This window comes from Thamnophis elegans, chromosome Z (genome assembly GCF_009769535.1).
Source record: "Thamnophis elegans isolate rThaEle1 chromosome Z, rThaEle1.pri, whole genome shotgun sequence".
Classification (NCBI taxonomy): Eukaryota; Metazoa; Chordata; class Lepidosauria; order Squamata; family Colubridae; genus Thamnophis; species Thamnophis elegans.
In genome coordinates, this window is record NC_045558.1 from 82,840,231 (window position 1) to 82,856,058 (window position 15,828).

The window sequence follows — 15,828 nt, forward strand, 5'->3', positions numbered from 1 at the left end:
GTTACCCTATTTTTTAAATGTTTTGAATGCTGTTTACGTGGATAAAGGAAAGTTTACTTTACTTCAACACTCCCTCAGGCTCTCCTTAAGTGGGCTGTAAACCAATTTACTATAATTTGGCTTCTTATAACTTGACACTTTTATTGCTTGGCTGTGTTGGTCTAAGATCAGATAAGATTGCATAGCTCCCAGCGTGTCCTTACTTGCAAATATCTTCTGCGTCACATCATGGCGTCTATACTTGCTTCAAGTGATTCGTTTCAAATGATTTTTTCCGCTTTTCAAAAGTTGTTTGACACATATGAAAAATCTGAAAAAAACTGGACTATCTGTTGTTTTTAACATTAAAATATGAAGGAATGAGTGAGAACGTTGAATGTTTGAGTGCTCCTGAAATTCAAATGAAGAATGTCAGAAAGGAAGTCTCTCAACTTGCTGACACATCTGGCATCAGGTCTACTTCGGAGGCAGAAAGAGAAAGAGATGCAACGCTTGAAAGAGGGGGAGCCATACAGAAGATTTATCTCAAAAGACAGATTGCAGGAGGAATGAAAAGCATTAAAGAATCTATACTTTATGAAACATTATTTGCAGAATTTTCGATACCACCCTTGAAAATCAAAGACAAATTGAGTGGAACAAGCCAAGGACAATGTTATTACACCAGAGGCACCCTAAGCAAAAAGGTGCAAAGATATTTCTGTTTGGACTTGCTTATAAAAACATTTGGGGAACTTGTTTTAAGAATGGCAATAGGACTAAGGAAGTTTTGCTATTGGAGAGACATAGGCTGATAGATTGAAGAATACAATTGAAAATTAGCTAAATCTAATTACTCTTATTTGTAATAGATATAGCTGAATAATAATTGATATTGATAGTAATGTATATAATGTGGAGTTGATATGATAAATAATAATTGGATATGAGAAAGGAAGGTTGGAAATATTTTTGGATTATATACAAAGGTTATTAATCACAATAATTATCACTATTAAAAAATAAAATAAAATATATACAGTTAAATGTTAATATGGGGAAAATGTTATGATATATGATATAACTACATAAAGAAGGGAGAATGATAATAAACTATGCTCCATGGAAGATGGAATTTTTGGTATTAAATATTATGGATGTTCAGCTAAAATAGGATATGAGGATTTGATGTTAATAGAGGATTTTACAAACAAGTAAATGAAATGTCAGCAGGTGTTAGTTAGGGATTAATTCTTTGGCATAGTTAAGGATGAAGGATGTTTAAATAACTGTAGTCAACTAAAAGTGGAGGTATAATGATGTTAATATGGTAAACATTTGAGTTAAGATATTTGAATTAATATGAATTAATGGAAGAGATGCACCAAAACATGTTGTAACCAGCTGATATACTTTTTTTTATATAATATATACCTGTGTTCTTTTTTTTTGTTTTTGTTTTTGTTTTTTGTTTTGTTTTTTCTTCCTTGCCTTGTCTTTTGTTCTTTTTGTCTTTTTTCTTTTTCTTTTTGATTTTTTCTTTTCCCACTGGTGTGGGCATGTATTCTTTAAGATTATTATTTTTATTAATATTTTTAAATAATAATTACAGTCAAATGAAAATGGATATATGATGATGGTGATATGTATGAATATTTGAGTTAAAATGTTCGAGTTAACATGAGTTATGTTTGTTGACTGAGGAGGAGATGCACGAAAGTTTATTTGTGACCGACTGACACACTTTCTATAGCATGTAAAGAAAGATGTTGTACTTGTTTTAAATTAAAAATTAAAAAAAAAATTAATAAAAAAACCCCAACATCTCAAAAATCTCGACAAATTAATCTTTTAGATCTATTGTTTGCCTTCTAGTGGTTAATTAGATTTTTGCAGGAGAAGTTCTAATAGCCACAACTTGAATCTGATCAGGAAAAAAACTTCATGATAGAATGAAAGAAATAAAAACAACTTCTTGTACATTGATATGAAGAGCTGCTTCCTCTATTTATTGTCAGAATGTATACAAACAAGAATATGGTTGGATTCAAGAAGTGTCACTTGATTATTAAAAGAAGTCTTAATATTCTTCTTCCCTTTTCTTCATATTCTTTTATATAGTGTAAAATGATGGTATAAACTGTTTTTTTTCTCCCATCAGAATGAGGTTTAACTAAACTCAAATTTTGAAATGGTGTTCTTTTCTTAATAGTATATACCTGTCCAAAGTTGAAGTCTGTAAGGACCTCAAAAATTATTCTCATTGGATTTTATTTATTTTATTTTTATTAATAATTAATATTCTAAATTAACATTTTAAATTAATAATTTGATATTATAATTAATGATAAAATTATGAAAGAAATATGACAAAGTGAAAGTACAGTTATAAATCATATTATCAATAAACACACTTATATAATACTTATCTAATGCAAATGTTTTTGAAGTATGTATATATGTGTGTGTGTGTGTGTGTGTGTATATATATATATATATATATATATATATATACACATATACATATATATATACATATACATATACATATACATATATATAAATATGTATATGTATATGTATATGTATATATATATATATATAAGCAATTATATTTAAAAGAATTAGCAGTAAAAGGAAATCAGGCCATCAAAGAATATAGTGGCTGGATACCATTAAAATGGACACTAACCAGAACATAGAAAAATTCAAAAAATTAGAACAAGATTGAAAGATGCGGAGAAACCTAGCCCATAGAATCACCAGTAATCAGGCACAACTGAATGTATAACATCAACATCATATCGATGAAAAGTCTATGTATAGGCAATTTGCTTATCTTCATAAACAATTTAGAAGAGGGAATAGAAGGAGAAATCATCAAATTTGCAGACAACAACAAGCAGGAAGGAATAACCAAAACCCCAAAAAATAGACTCAAGATTCAGAAGGATCTCAACAGACTTGCACAGTCTGACAAAATGAAATTCAACAGTAGGAAAGTAAGGTTTTACATTTAGGCAAGAAAAATCAAATGTACAGGTATAGAATAGGTGAGACCTGGCTCAATAGCAGTAATGCAAGAGAGATCTTAGAGACCTAGCGGACAATCACTTAAATATGAGACAGCAGCATGCAGAAGCAGCCAAAAAAGTCAATGCAATCCTAGGTTGCATTAACAGAGGGATAGAAGTAAGATCACATGAAGTGTCAGTACCGCTTTATAATGCCTTAATATTGTGAATATTGTATCCAATTTTGGTCGCCAATATAAAAAGAATGTTGAGAGTCTGGAAAGAAGGCAGAGAAGAGCAGCAAAGATTATTAGAGGGGCGGAGTATAAAACATATGAACAGTTGCAGGAATTAGATATGTTTATTCTGTTAAAAAGAAGGATTAAGTGTAACATGATAGCAATAGTCTAATATTTGAGGGGCTGCCACAAAGAAAAGGGGGTCAAGCTATTTTCCAAAGCACCAGAAGGCCGGACAAAAAGCAATGGATGGAAACTAAGCAAGCTAAAACTAAGAGAAGCAACCTAGAACTAGAGAGAAATTTCCTGCCAGAGAAAGCAATGAACAAGTGTTACAGCTTACCTTCAGAAGTTGTGGGTGGTCCATTACTGCAGATTTTAAAGAAGACATTGGATAGCCATTTCTCCAGAATGGTATAGAGTCTCCTGCTTGTGCAAGGGGTTGGACTAGAATACCTCCAAGGTCCTTTCCAATTCTGTTATTCTATTATTCTGTTAATGTAATTATGTCTTTAAGTCAGTAAATAAAGGGACTAATAATAATATTATTTATTAATAATATTTCCAATGCTGCAATATCAGTCTTTTTCCATTGTAAGGCCATAAAGTATCAATTTGCATTGTCCACTTATCAAATTCCGTGTATTAGATAATTTAAAAGAATATTATTGTCTGAAAATTGCCACATAATCATATTTAAACCCAGAGTCGTTTGCTATCATATCGTCGGCAAATAAATTCAAGAAATATAATTATTTCTCCCAAAACTTAGTAAGAACAGGTCATTGTAAAACCATATGTTTTAAATAAGTATTATCCTTATCACATCTTCCACAAAACTATTTTTGACAGTCCTTTTCCATACAAACAATGGAGTCCAATAAATTTTAAATATTATTTTTTGTTGTAATTTGACATTCTTGCTATAGAAGTTAAGACTTTCCTGTTGTCTAGGCAATAAGGACCATCTAACTCTTTATTCCACTTATTTCTTAGTACCTGCATAGCAAATTGATTTATTAAAATAAATATCTATAAAAACCAGTAGGATTTTTAGTTATAAGGAATTTTACAAGTTTTTCTAATAACAGGTATCTCTGATGCTGAAATTGTTTCTGGTCCAAACAGTGTTGTTAAAAGTTATAGTCATAAATATTGCCATTGAATTACATTTGATAGATGATATAATCTTTAAAAATTAATCTTCATCGTCTATCACTGGGTCAGGCACAAATGCAGCACAAATGAGATCAGGCATGAACTGCTCCCTTTAAAAGATTATTTTCCTTACCTGGGTTTTTTAAAATCAGTTTTTATATATGTTATGACAGTAATAATATATGCTTATATATAAGTTTATATATTTGTTTAATGAGCGGTGTCATTAACCTAAAAAAAATAAAAATGTATGTATGTTATTGACATCACACCAAATGACTCCCTATCAGATATGACGTTTAACATCAACTCAATATCAGATGATGCTGATATGACCAGATAATGACACCTATTGGATGTGTTGTATTTAATTCGATTCCATCAAGGAAAAAAGAAAAACTGTTAAATCAAATCGACAGTGAATGAATAACTCTAATCCTAATCTTGTATGAATTCTGGTCAAAATTAATTAAAGTGAATAATTAACAGAACCCTAAGCTTTATTGTAGTTTGGAAACAAACCTTAAATTGTCTATTAGGAAATAAAGGCCTAAAATTTTATTTTCATGGTGTTTTTAAAATCACTCTTAATTTCACTGAAAAAGAATTTTTAAAACTACAGCCTGCTTTACTTTTCTTAAAATTAAAGACATGGCTTCGCAAATTTTAACTGGAAAGATGGATACATGTCTATACACACATTTGCACATATTTTGGGAAATTTTAACCAGAAAGATCCATGCATATGTATGCTGGTGCAAATGCGGGTGCACATGCACGCACACAAAATTTAACTAGTAAAACAGTGATAGTAGTAATACAAATGCAAATATAAATATAAGCATTCTGAAGTATTCCTATTTTGTACCCTTTTTTACAAAAGAAAACAAATATTTTATTTCTCCTCTAGCAAACAAGCAACATAAAAGTGGTTGTTTACTTACAACTATTCATTTAGTGACTGCTTAAAGTTACAATGACACTGAAAAAAATGATTTATGATTGTTTCACACTTAACACAGACACATCTTACAAATATTATAGACATGTAGGGAATCTGTACTATATCCATACATGTCCCAGAACTATGATTGTGGCGTATATGTATGTACAGCTCAGTCACATGCAAGCAAGTAAAGTGGGGGTGGAGTAGTATGTCCAGGTATATCTGGGTGGAAACTGCATGGCTTTATAAATCATTTTAAAAATATTCATTCCCATTGTGCTTTTCATAAAGTCAATAGTTTTCAAGATGGCAACCTCAAATTCCAAAATGTATAGCATTCCAAAATGCTTAAATGTTTAAATGAAGTCTATCTTATTGCTTCATTAGAGATCCCCACAATCTCACAATAGAATTCAAGGCTTCTGGTTATAGAATGCAACAAAATCTATTGGTGTTTTGATGAAAAAAATTGTTTTTTCAAGCCAATCTTATTCAACTGTAATTATGCTGCAATTCTAAGGAGGTGATCACAGAAAAAGGGAAGCCATATCCTGAAATACTTACTGGGAAGCCAGTATAATTGTGACCAATAAGACCATCCATATTAAATCCCTGTAAAGAACCTTAGGCAAGTAAGTATTTTATTTATCAGACAAGTATTTATTTTATTGGGTATAAATTCCATTATTTATGAATTATAAATTATTTTTCCCAAGGGAATTGTGGAGAGCCGAACCAATAGAGTTGTGAAGTGTGTAGGCACATAGACATACATGTATGTAAATTGGGGGGAAATAGCAGCCACCTTCAAAATAAGAAACACATGTATGTTATTTAAAAAATAGCAATCACATTCAAAGTAAAAGCAATGTAGTTCTATAGTGTATCTTCTATATTGTCAATTCTACATTCACTTTGATAGCTTTCTAAACCCACAACAGAAAGTGCTGGCTCATTTGCTGATTTAGCTAATGGGTGAGTGGGACTGTCATGGGTCATTCTGGTTTTTTTCTGGACATTTTTATCTTTACTATACTTAATTAGATCAGATTCTTTAGGAAATTGGCAAAGGAACATGTGTAACTTCATTCCATCCAAAGCCATTTACTATATTCTGGAGAGAGGAGACAGATATTGAAACTATCAGAGATTTTCTACTTAACTTCCTTAATATGTTAATTGACCTCTGGTTAAATGGATTATAGAAACTAGAATCATAGCCTGAAAAGGACCTCAGAGACCTTCTGGTCTAACACTCCTCAAGGCAAGAGGTATTATACTGTCTTGGTCAAATATTGCCCAGTCTCTTCTTTAAAACCTCCAGCGATCAAGCACACATAATTCTGGGAGGCAAGCTGTTACACTGATTAATTGTTCTCACTGTCAGGAAATTTCTTCTTAATTCTAAATTGGATCTCCACCCATTACTTATTGCCCTGCCCTTTGGTGATTTAGAGAATGTTGATCCCCTCTGTTCTGTGACAGTTTCTCAAGTACTGAAATATACTTATCATGCACCCCTAACCCTGCTCTTTAATAGGCTAGACATCTATAGCCCAGTCAATCAATCAATCAAACTAGAGCTGGAAGCAGTGGTCGTTTCCTACCAGTTCAGACCAATTTGGCTGAACCAGTACTGGTTTGGCATCCTGGGTCGCTGGAACTGGCAGCGACCCAGGCCTGACACACCCCGAACCGGTTCTCTTGTTTTTCGCTTCTGCGCATGCACAGAGCAATTTTTAAATTGCGAAACACATGTGTGCACATGGCACACTCATGAGCAAACCAGCAGTAGTGCCTGCCGGAACCCACCCCTGGCTGGAAGGGACCTTGGAGGTCTTCTAGTTCAACCCCCTGCTGAAGCAGGACATCTTATACCATTTCAGATAAGTGGCTGTCCAGTCTTTTCTGAAGAATATCCAGTGATGAAACACCGACAACTTCTGAAGGCAGCTTTTCCACTGGTTAATTGTCCTCACTGTTTCTCCTTAATTCCAGGTTTCTTCTCTCCTTGATTAATTTCGACCTGTTGTTTCTTGTCTTGCCTTCTGGTGCTTTGGAAAATAAGTTGATTTCCTCTTCTTTGTGGCAGCCAGTCAAATACTGGAATACTACTATCATGAAGACCCAGATTGTTGGGGGCAATATGCTGATTCTGTAAACTGCTTAGAGAGGGCTTTAAAAGCACTATGAAGTGGTATATAAGTCTAAGCGCTAGTGCTAGTGTTAGTGCTGTCATCTCACCCCTAGTCCTTCTCTTCTCTAGACTGGCCGTATCCAATTCTTACAACTGTTCTTCATATGTTTTAGTCTCCTGGCCTTTAATTGTCTTAGTTGTTTTTCTTTGCATTTTTTTTCAAAGCCTTAACATCCAGTTTGTGGTGACAAACTGGATGTAGTATTCCATGTGTGGTCTTACTATAAAGCAGAAATAATATTTCACATGATTTGAGTCTATGCTTCTGTTTATACAACCAAGGATTGTATTAGCTTTTTTGGTTGCTGCCGCACACTGCTGGATCATGTTTAAGTGATCATCCACTAGGACTCCAAGGTCCCTCTCACAGTTAATGTTTTTGAGCTATGTTTTAACTAATTTGTACTTGTATCTTTGGGTTTTGCTGCCTAGGTGTAAAACCTTGCTTCTCTCCACATTAAATTTCATGTTGTTGGATAGAGCCCATTGTTCCAGTCTGTCAAGATTTTTTGGGATCTTTAATTTTTGTCTTCAGGGGTATTGGCTGTTCCTGTCATTGCAGATTTGGTGAATTCCCCTTCTACCCCCTCATCTAAGTCATTTATGAAGATATTGAAGAGTACTGGGTCTAAGACTGGATCTTTTCCTACCCCACTGCTTCCTTCCTTCCATGTAGATCAGGAGTAGGTTCCTGCCAGTTCTAACCTCTTCTATAGAAGAGGTTCCACAAATCTACAGTGCCGTTTGGAACTGGTTCCAGCTCCCTCCCACTGCCCATCTGCACATCATCAAGATGAAGAACGAGACGAGGAATTCTGGGACTTGAAGTCCACAAGTCTTAAAGCTGTCAAGTTTGAACACCCCTGGTTTTTTTTTAAGGAATAGGGGTACAAGGGTGTTATAACTTGACAGCTTTAAGACTTGCGTGCTTCAAAGGCCAGAGTTTCTGAGCCAACATTTTGGCTGCTAAGCAAGAGCATTGTTAAGTGAGTTTCACCAGATTTTACAAGTTGGCTATGCCCAGCCAGTCACATGACTGCCAAGTCACTCCCACTCGGTCACATGGCCAGCAAGCCACTCCCACAAAACAGGCCACACCTATAGAAGAGGTTCTAAAAAAATTTGAAACCCACCACTGATGTAGATGTAGTACCATTAAGGACTACTCATTGAGTAAGATTTGTCAGCCAGTTACAAATCCATGCTTTCTCTAGTTTACCAAGAAGTAGGTTGTTGGCTACTTCGTCAAATGCCTTGCTAAAGTCTAAGTATATTATGTCCCTAGCATTTTACTGGTCTACTAATTTAGTTACTCTGTCAAAGAATAACATAAGAGTGATTTCCCATGATCTGTTTTTAACAAATCTATACTGGCTACTAGTTATAAATGTATTTGTTTCTAGATATTTGCAGATATGGTTTATATTATTTTTTCCAGTATCTTCCCAGATATTGATGTTAGGCTGATTGGATTATAGTTTCCTGGGTCTGGTGTGTGTGTGTCTTTTTTTAAGATGGGAATCACATCAACTCTTTTCCAATCCTGGTTTCTTCTTGGATTTCTTGTTTTTCTTTTTCAGTGATATTGTGTTGGGCTGGACTTTTATTATCACATTTTTCAGTGATTTCCACACTCTTTGAGTTATCTTACACTTTAGGATTTTTATCAATGGAATTTTTCTTAGGCTCTTTGTTAAATTTAGCTCTTTTAAATTTTAAGACACTAGTTGGATTATATTCTATTGTTTGTGTTTGCATTATGTGGAATTCCAAAATCACTCTATCACTTCTACTCTAGTAGTGTAATAATATTCATTGACAGATTTCTTTTTAAATCATGGTCATGAGAACTGGATGTAGTATTCCAAACATGGCCTTATTAGTACAGTATAAAGTAATATTATTACTTCTCGTGATCTAAATGCTATCACACTTTTAATGCTTGTTAATGGGTTTTTTTTCCGCAGCTGAAACACATTGTTGGCTCATAGTTAAGTGGTGGTCTACTCGGACATCTAGATCTGTCTAGCAGTTACTACTATTAAAACAGATAGTCTTCATAAACTTCATAACTTCATAAACTTAATAAATGGACACAAACTGCTTCAACATACTCCCTCAAGATGATGATATAGGGCAAGGCTGTCAAACTCAATTTCATTGAGGACCGCATCATGATTGTGTTTTACCTCAGGGGGCCAGGGTGGGGTGGGCATGGCCAGCTCAATGTCACTCATGTTGGGAGAACCTGTGATGGCAATTGCTCTACCTGCAAAAATGAGCTTCCAAGCTCTGTTTCCAATTGCAACTGCCTCCTGCAACCCTTTGCCAGTGAAAATGGAGCTCAGGAGGCCCTTGCAAGCTCTATTTTTGCTGACAGAGGCAGTGTGGGCTGTCCTTCGCTGTCTCCAGGATGGCCCCATGGGCCAGGTCTAAGCACCCCGTGGGCTAAATCCAGTCCACAGGCCGTGAGTTTGAGATCCCTGCTATAAGGCATTGCATGCCAAAGCAACCAGATACAAAAATAGTTTTCCCCCTATGCCATCACTCTACTAAACAACTAATTCCCACAACACTATCCTATGCCTTGGGATGTTAAACATCTTGTAGGACTGTATTACTTATTATCCTTCTCATTTATTCTATTACCTATTTCTTTAGCTTCTTATGACTATTACTTTGTTGTTTGTATCTCATGATTTATGTTGATTGTTTTTATTTAGTATCCTATTATGATTTATGTTGATTCTTTATTTAATATCCTATGACTATCATTGAGTGTTGTATTTCATGATTAATGATGATTGTATTTTATGATTATAATAATGATTGACCACTTGCTGCTTGTATGTACAGTTGATTGTTTATGTATCGAAGATAAATTCCTTGTATGTGTTCAATCACACTTAGCCAATAGCAGTAACTGTGAAAGGGATCTTGGAGCCTTAGTGGACAACCAATGAAATATGAGCTAACAGTGTGTAGTGGCAGCCAAAAAAGCAAATTCAATCCCAACTAGCATTAACAGGGGGATACAATCAAGATCAAGTGTGTTACTAACACCACTCTATATAGCTTTAGTAAGACCACACCTAGAATACTGCATCCAGTTTTGGCCAGCACACTATAAAGATTTTGTGACTCTAGAAAGAGTGCAGAGAAGAGCAACCAAGATTATTCGGGGAGGTCCATCTAATTGCTATCTTGGGGATTCAATTGTTCTCCATGCAGAGAATATGACCTGTATGTTGGAGTCTTCTATATGCAAATATGTTATATAGTTTGCAGGAGAAACTCTTTTGGAGCACTTCTTCATTAATAATATGGATGATTTACTTGGAAAAAAGCAAGTAAAACAAAATAACAGAACAAGTTTTAATATAGCATTTGGCATTTTGAAATATAACATGCAAAGACTAAAAATCATGTATATGTTCATTTGAAAGCGTGGTAGGAGTTAGGAATTATGAAGGTTGCGTTTTTTTTGTCTCCACAACTACAGGAAAATGTACTTTAAAAGAAACAGAATTTCTGAAATATTTATTCCTAAATGGATTGTTCCTGTTAAAAAAGAAAGATAAAGATGAAGCATGGGCTTATAACAAAATTCTGATATTATCAACTGCAGTAGTGTATATACTAATAAATTGTTGGAGAGTAATCCAAATTATACAGATTACTTCATTCCTGTTCTTGTATTTTGTTGATGGACTGTAGGTTGTTCCATTATCTGTTTAAAAAGATAAAGAAGTGAATATTAGAAGATTTGAGTGTGAAGGAATAGTTGGAAATTGGCTTTGCTAGTAAGAAGAACTTTTTGTTTTTCCTTTTTCCTTTTTCCTTTTTTAAGATTACTGTTGTTTCTTTTTCTATTCAATGAACTGATCATAAATACTTTATTTCTTTGTCACTTATCTGCTTACCATCAGAATCCATCACTCACAGTATTTTGTTTAAAACCTGATATGTTTTAGCCAACATGTTCTTCCCTATCTCATTTCCCATCATCATAGTTATTCAGAAAATCATTATTCCATGTGGCAAGAAAGTTGATGGTGTGAGGTCTTTCTTTTAGCAATGAAAGTGATATAATTTGCTTTACACTGGATTTTTACTGCATGAATTTTGCATTTCATTATTCTTAAAAGAATGTGGTTGCTATATTGTATTTTTGTATATCTCTGATGTTTTTATCAAAACAAAGTGATGAGAAGTTTTCCGTTTTTCCGTTTTTCTCTATAAACTCTCTACTGTGGAAATTATTATCTGTTTCTTCTATGGTTTCTTTGTTATGGAATATTTACTCTCTCTGTCCTTGAGAAGCAATTGCCTACAATCTGCTCTGAATGTTTAGCCATTAAAGAGATTTGGATTATATTAAAATTATCACAACATCAAATTAAGGACTCTGAAAATTATATATCATATATTCTTTGAAATGCCTCTAAAGAGAGATATAAAAGAAAGGTGGAAGCTGGATGACTTTAGTGTTAAAACCTTTTTGGAAATGTTTGAAAAAATGGTTTTCAATGTACAAGATATAAATGAAAATTACATAAAAGGTTTGAGAAATTATCAAGTCTTAAATAAATATAAAGATGACACCCAGATACACATAACAACAGCCAAATCAAACCTACAATTGGGTGGCGTGGCATCTAATTTGTTATTAACAGATTTGAAAGAGAAGGATCTTTGCTTGAGTATTGAAAACTAATTTTATGAAAAAGATTTAATCATAACACATGACAGAATGGATGAATAACAGAATAACAGAGTTGAAAGGGACCTTGGAGGTTTTCTAGTGCATCCCCATTCATGTAAGCAGCGGGCAAGCCAGTGCATTTGTGCCCTTTTTAGATGAAAGGCAGTCACATGTGCCCATCGCTTCCACAAATGGAGTTGGGCCCATGCATGCTTGGTCATCCTGTGTGCGGAACCACCACCCCCCTCCCCTCTGCCAGTCCACAAAGCTGAAAAGGTTGGGGAACTCTGACCTACAGAGAACTCCACAGCTAATAGAAAGTTATCTTACCTTAACAAAGATGCTAATAGCAACACTCCCAAACTTCAAATCATGTTCTAGGTGCCTTGAGACAAAAAACAGGTCTAACAGGTACTACCTCTCTAAGTTAAGCCTTCAATAATCTTCAATATCATTTGTCCCAGTATGAATAAGAAGAAAGAAGTAGTTTTCCACATATTTTTGTTTTCATTGTTATGTGTTGTCAAGACAAGCACTTTTTAAAAATTAAACTGCATTAGGAACTCAACAATTTCCCCACTGAAATGCCAGAAGGAACATGAATTTATTGTTCATTGCTCTGGGTCCCATGTTAGTCATTTGGACCAAACTAATCCATTTTACAGTGATCACTAAAATAAAGTTAGTAAGTATATATTAATAGTATTATAAACTCTATGGAATCTTATTCAGGTAGCATAGAGGCAAGATTATCTTTCATGTTAATTTGTCAGGAATTGCTGCACAGCAGGTTTGTTAACATCACCTTTACAATACATTCAGTAAATAAGCCTCTAGGGAAAGGATATGGAAAGAGACAAGAGGTAGCCTTAGGTGCTATGCATAGGCCTTTTTTTTAAGAAGAAAAAGAAGTTTGCTGCAGGGAATAGAGATATCTGTCCTTTATTTAAGCTCCCATTCAAATTTCATCAACAATTGGAAAAGGATTCAAGGCTGATGGTCAAGCCTGATTTCTCATACCCCATTTCTACAATTAGATAGCTTCTACAATTTACTGATTGTCTATATGCTGCTGCCTGCCATTTTTGTGACTTTTAATTGTTTTAAGAAGTACTCTTAACAAAATTGACAAAAGGAAGATTTATTCAGATTTTAAAAGTATAGCATAAAGAATGTGATATAATGGGTTTGTTCTATTTCATGGATTTCATCCATTCCATGGATGATAATTTTAATGGAGAAAACAACTCTTTGAGAACTCTAAAAAAATATTATTATAAAAGCCCAGTCCAGCACAGTACCACTAAAAAGAAAAAAATAAGAAATCCAAGAAGAAACCAGCATAGTTGCACAAAGAACTTTCCAATAAACTGAAAGACAAAAGGATAAGCATTAAAAAAATGGAAAGGAGGTCAAATAACTAAAGCTGAATAGGAGTATAAAACCCAAATATGCAAAGATGGTCAGGAAAGCTAAGGCTCAAAATAAACTAAGTCCTGCAACAAATAACAAAAATAATTTTAAAAACTCTATTTCAACATATAAAATTTAAGAAAAAAGTCAAAGAAACAATTGGTCTACTTCTCCTCTTGGAGAAGATGACAAGGAAGACAGGCAGCATGGCGAAAACAGAGCTGCTTACTTCTTTCTTTCAATGTGTCTTCACATAAAAAGAAACACTAGCCCAGCCTGCCAAAAAAACATAACCATAAAGACAGACTAGGAATTTAAATTAAAATAGACAAGACAATGTTAAGAGAACATCTGTCCACTCTAGATGAGTTCAAATCACCAGGATCTGAAGAATTAAAGCTCTAAAGGACCTGGCAGACGTGTTCTTGGAACCATTGGATCATATCTTTCAAAGATCATGTACCACGGGAATATCAAAGGACTGGAAAAAAGGTGATATGCTTCCTGTGTTCAAAAAAGGAGAGAAAAAAACAGATCCAGGAAATTACAGACCAATCAGCCTGACAACAATACCTGGGAAGATCCTAGAAAAGGTAATAAAGCAATAGGTTTTGAACACCTAAAAGCAAGCAAAGTTAAGTAAAGAAGCCAACACGGGTTTGTCAAAAAAAGATCATAGTAAATAAATCTTATTTATTCTTTGACAAGATGACTAAATTAGTGGATCAACAAAATGCTGTAGACATAGTCTACTTGGATTTCAGTAAGATTTTTGACAAAGTAGACCCCCAACCTTCTTGGTAAGTTTAAAAAATATTAGGATAGACAGCATTACCATCAGATGAATTTTTAATCGCCTGACAAACTGCACTAAATGGTAGTCCTTAATGGAATTACATCTACATGGAGGGAAATAAGCAGTGGGCTTACCCAAGTAAGCTTGGGTAGCCCAAGATCCTGTCCCAATACTCTTCAATAGCTTCATAAATGATTTAGATGAAAGAATAGAAGGTGAATCTATCAAATTTGCAGATGACACCAAGCTGGCAGGAATAGCCAAAATCACAGATGATAGGCTCAAGATCCAGAGGGATCTCAATAGACTTGGGTCCTATCTAACAAAATGAAATTTAACATAGAAAAAAACTAAGTTTTTTCTTAGGCAAGAAAAAAACAAATGTACAGGTATAGAGTAGATAAAACTTGGCTCAATAGCAATAGCTGCACAAGGGATCCTAGTAGACAATCACTTAAATATGAGTCAGCAATGTGCTGCAACTGCCAAAAACGCCAATGCAATTCTAGGCTGCATTAACAGAGGGATATAATCAAGATCACATGAACTGTTAGTACCACTTTAAAAGGCCTTGGTAAGGCCACACTTGGAATACTGCATCCAGTTTTGGTCACAACAATATTTAAAATGTTGAGCCTCTGGAAAGAGTGCAGAGAAGGGCAACAAAGACTATTAGAAGGGTAGAGGTTGAAACATATGAAGAACAGTTGAAGGAATTGAGAATGTCTAGTTTAATGACATACATGTGATGGCTCAGTGGCTAAGATGCTGAGCTTGTCGATCAGAAGGTCAGCAGTTCAGTGGTTTGAATTCCTAGCGCTGCTTAATGGAGTGAGCTCCTGTTACCTGTCCAGCTTCTGCCAACCTAGCAGTTTGAAAGCATGTAAAAAATGCAAGTAGAAAAATAGGAACCACTTGGTGGAAAGGTAACAGTACTCTGTGCGCCTTCAGCGTTGAGTCATGCCGGCCACATAACCACAGAGACATCTTTGGACAGTGCTGGCTCTTTGGCTTAGAAACAGATCATGAGCACCACCCCTAGAGCCAGAAACGACTACCACGCATGTGTGTGTGAACCTCTACCTTTATCTTTACTAGTTTAGTGAAAAGAAGGACTAGGGGCAACATGATAGTAGTGTTCCAATATTTGAGCTGCTGCCACAAAAAGAGGGGATCAACCTATTTCCAAAGCAACAGAAGGCAAGATGAGAAACAACGGATGGAAACTAATCAAGGAGAGAACCAATATAGAAGTAGCCTGAAATTTCCTGAGAGTGGAAACAATAAACAATAGATGGAAACTATTGAAGGAGATAAATGATCTAGAATTAAGGAGAAACTTCCTAACAGTGAGAAGTTTGTGGAACAGCTTGCCTTCAGG